Below are 4,806 nucleotides of genomic sequence, written 5' to 3'. Positions count from 1 at the left end.
TTTATATACTTCACTTTAGGAGTGATTTGTTAACATTTGCCTTAAGCTTTGCAACTACAGAGCAACAACTTTCTTTACCAAATTCTAAGTTTTATTGTTCATCATTGATTCTTTTATAAAATCACTTCAATTCTTGAGTTCTTTAGTTCAGTTAATTGGAGTCTTTCTTTAAGTAACTTTTTGAGGATGGGTACTTGGGTACTATGTCTCTGAATCTTTGCATTCTTGAGTTTGGGTTTACTTTGCTCTTGCAAGGAACTTTTTTTTGTTTTGTTTTGTTTTGTTTTTATAACAGAGGTATCGAAATTTCTTCCCATGTGATTAATCTATTGTTTTCTGGTATTGGGATAAGGGAAACCTTTCACTGTAGTTGCCTTTTCCCCCGGGTATCTTGTCTCTTTCAGTCTCTGAGTAGGTGTTTTTTTCCTATATTTGAGCTTCATATATGTCACTCAGGGTATCTTGATATAGGTCTGTCTCTATCTTGTCTGAGTCTTGTTGAGCTCTTTCGATGGAAACATTCGAGATTTGCTTTGGGTGAGTGAAAGGTATTTCCCTCATTTTTTTGCTTACTGTTTCTCTGTTGTGTGCTCAGTTTCTTTCTGAGATTCCTTTTACATAAGTATAGGCTCTCTCATATCCATGTTTATGTGAATTGCATCTTCTTTTCTCCTTTTCATCTTGGTGTTTGTCCTCTGAGTCCTGGGGGAAAAAATCTTGAGACTGTTCTCTAATGAATAGATTTGGCTTTATTCTATAAATAATCTACCGTCTACTGGATAAGTCTCTACAATCATTTTCCCAGACTCCCTTTTCTCATAGTTCTGGTGCAAAAAGCAAATACTCCTGCAAGGCACAGACCACTCACTTCCTCAGACTTCCCAGCGGGTGGGTTTTCCACAGCCTCTTTTTTCGGTGACTGCAGAGAAGTTGAGCTATCAGGGCTCTGTAGGGAGACATTGGGACCAGATTTATCACATTTTGTTAATACCTGTCCCTGGCTGGAGATCTCAAAGGCTAGCATATGCCCTCAAAGGGAGAGAGGGTACGATGAGCTCTGAGAAGGGACGTAGGAATGGTACCTCTTGTTCTTTAAATCACATTATGATTATAAAAGCAGTGGATTTTTTTACATAAGCAGTAATAAAATCCTGTATTCTGAGTTGGGGAACGGTTGAAGGAGAGAAGACATCTGGAGAAAGAATTTGGGGAAAAACATAAATATTGAATGAACATTTATTAAGTGATTTGCTGTGTAATGTATATGGGAAACCTCTTTTCCTGTTCTCCAATCAGTTTTTCAGTAAATTCTTTGTTACTTCAAGTAACAATTAATGTGGTTTTATTGGAAAAAAATGCTAGGCCAGATGCAGTGGCTTACGCCTGTAATCCCAGCACTTTGGGAGGCCAAGATGGGCAGATCGCTTGAACCCAGGAGTTTGAGACCAGCCCGTGCAACATGGTGAAACCTCATCTCTACAAAAAATACAAAATGGGTGGTGTCATGTGCCTGTAGTCCAGCTACTCAAGAGGCTAAATGAGAGGACCACCTGAGCCTGAGGAGCTTGAGACTGCAGTGAGTCGTGGTTGTGCCACTGCATTCTAGCCTGGGTGACAGAGTTGTACTCTGCATCCAAAAAAAAAAAAAAAAGTAAAAAATGGCTTATCAAATTTATTTCCTTTGACCAATATCCAGTATAGCAAGATAGATATATTCATTCGTTCATTCATTCATCCCTTTATTTGTTATTCAACAGACATTTTAAAGCATCTTTTCTGCGTCAGGCACTGTGGTAGGCTCCAGGGATGTAACAGAGAAGAAAAGAGTAAAGACTGCCACCTTCAAGGAGCTTATGATGTTATATAATGAGAAGGCTCTGTTTAGGGGGGACCCATAAAGGTGAACCTATGGAGGGAGAAAGATTCGTACTGTGGCACTGAATTCCTCTTCGCTGTGAATTTGTCCTGGTCCTCTCTTCTCTTGCTTGTTCCCACACAACACTCCTCACTTTCCTTTTCCTAGGTTGTCTGGATCCCTTCGGTTTGTGTATCTCAGCTCCTGATATTGGTTTCCATTCCTTTGGTTCTGATAACCCATTCTGGATACACCCTCCAGGTACTCTTCAGCACTGATCTAGTGCAGTTCTTAATTTTGCCCCCTGGTTTCCAATTTCTGTGGTTGCTGTAAGAGACCACTCCCTACCCTTAACTTTCCAACAGGTCCCTGGAACCAGTCCTAATTCCCACATAGCCATTCTGTAGGGAGAATCTGATAGTATCCACCATCTACAAGAGGGACCCGCCCCCAGTTTTAATTCACGAACACTTCTGCATGAAAACCCAGTCTATTTGGATGAGAAGAGCCAAACCTATGTGTGCAGACTCCAGAAGGCAGAGCTACATACACATGGCCTTGCTTCTCTGCCCACCGTCCCTGTTTCCCCAGAGCACTTCTACACTGTCACCAAGGACAACTGCACCAAGGGCTGTCTGCTCTCTGGATAATTGAAACCATTAGTAATTTACCCAACTCTGGCTGCTGCCTTTCATTAATTATCACTATGCTAATGATGTCCCTCAGGAAAAGGAAAAAATAATAATCCTACCTCCAATGTAGGCTGTGTAGAGACAGACCATCTTTCATAAATAAATCAGGCGTGGATGTTTTGCCTTGAATTCCTTTGAACTCTTCCCTCACAGAGACAGAGGAGGTGGAAGTGGGCATAATAGGATCAAATAAAGCAGGTGTTTAGCCTGTCTGTTCTTTCAGCTAGGGGTCACTTTTACTGATATGCCTTTCTCAGTAAAGGCAAATACTTTCTTAAAATGTAGCAAAAGGAACTGGATATGGTCCTCTAAAACAAAATCGTAAAGTCATGGATGGGTAAAACCACTGATACCCTGTTTAAATCACTACATTTGCAATTTAAGAAGACATTTCCCCCAAATTAATCTCACCTTGTACAGTCAAGGAGGACTAAATGAGTTAACATATATGAACAGTACCTGAACGCTATAAGAACTCAATAAGGGTTAGCTATTCCAAAGAATAAAGCTAAGTTCTGCAGCATTTTCTGGGCTCTCTGAGTTTGTGAGTGATATCTATAGGGTTTGTTCCATGACGTCTCTTGTAGACATGGTGGGACATAATGATGGGGTTTCCCTATTGAATCTGAGCAACAGTTTGGTCACTGCTGTCCTGTTAGTAAGAAGGAGCAGATAGAAACAGAGTAGACTTTCAAGTGGGATGTCTAGATCAAGACAGACTTAGGGAGCTTGAAGCTAAATGCTCTAAAAGTTTTAGTAGCCCTCTGGCTGTAGTGGGTAGTTAGTTATTGTAGAATCCTTAACTTGTTCTGAAATTCTGAAAATTTTATAGAGTAGTGAGAGAAGACCATGCATTCATCCAATAACTCTTTGAATAACAAGCATGTTACTCAATTCATGGTGAAAATTTTTCTTTTTTAGTTTTTTGTTCCTAACTTTATTGCTGTTTTCACAAAATTGACTAAAAGAGAAAATAAGAAGAAAATCATCATTCCTGTTCATTTTTCAAGACTTTGGGGGCTCTTTTCCTTCCTGAATCTTCCTTACGAGGCTGCATCTTGCTGTTCTCTGTGAGTGGTTTTTTTTTTTTTTGCCCTTTTAAAAAATTATAGGCCAGGTGTGGTGGCTCACACCTGTAATCCCAGAAGTTTGGGAGACTGAGCCCAGGAATTTGAGATCAGCCTGGGCAACATGGCAAAACCCTGTCTCTACAAAAAATACACAAAATTAGCTGACTGTGGCGGCATGCACCTGTAGTTCCAGCTACTTGGGAGGCTGAGGTGGGAGGATCACCTGAAATTGGGAGGTGGAGGCTGCAGTGAGCTGAGATTGTGCCACTGTACTCCAGCCTGGGTGACAGAGTGAGACTCTGTCTCAAAAAAATTATAGCAAAATATACAAAACATAATGTTTGTCATTTTAATCACTCATAGTTGTACAATTCATTGGTATTAAACACATTCACAATGTTATGTAATCAACACTATTATCTATACTCAAAACTTTTTCATCACCCCCAACAAAACTCTGTACCCATTAAACAATAACCTTCTCCCTAGCTCCTGGTAACCTCTATTTTACTTTCTGTTTCTATAAATATGCCTATTCTAGGTAACTCATGTAAGTGGAATCAAACAATATTTGTTCTCCTGTGTTCGGCTTAGTTACCTAAACATGTTTTAAAGGTCCATCCATTTTGTAGTATGTATTAAACTGTCATTTGTTTTTATGGAAGAATAATATTCCCTTGTATGTATACACCACGTTTTGGTTACCCATTCATCTGTTTATAGGCACTGGATTGTTTCCACCTCTTGGCTGTTGTGAATATGCTGCGAAGAATATTGTAATACAAATATCTGTTGGAATCCCTCTGCGTGTGTTCTTGCTAGAGCTGACCCCGTTAGAATGCTTCCCTTCCTCAATGCGATGAGATGGGTTGGGAGCCTTTTGTCCCCTGGGAGCCTTCCTCTTCCTCATGGACCTTGGAAGTCTTTAGGGGAGGTAACTTTAGGCTGATACTGAAGACTTTAGGGAGAAAGATTCCCCTTTTCTTTATTACATTTCCCCACAGGCTTATCTTTCCTTTTCTCTTCTCACCACTGGTGAAATCGCAAAGAACTAAGAGAGAGTATGAGCCTAGAGGCAGTGGAACTAGGAGGTCACTCAAACCGTTTCTGATTAGGTTACTCAAGTCAAACTAGACCAGCCAAAGCATGACCTTCTGAAATACAATTCAGTTTACCAATCCAGGTTTCT

Source organism: Macaca thibetana, chromosome 6, assembly GCF_024542745.1.
Source record: "Macaca thibetana thibetana isolate TM-01 chromosome 6, ASM2454274v1, whole genome shotgun sequence".
Taxonomy (NCBI): domain Eukaryota; kingdom Metazoa; phylum Chordata; class Mammalia; order Primates; family Cercopithecidae; genus Macaca; species Macaca thibetana.
This window is presented reverse-complemented; position numbering follows the sequence as displayed.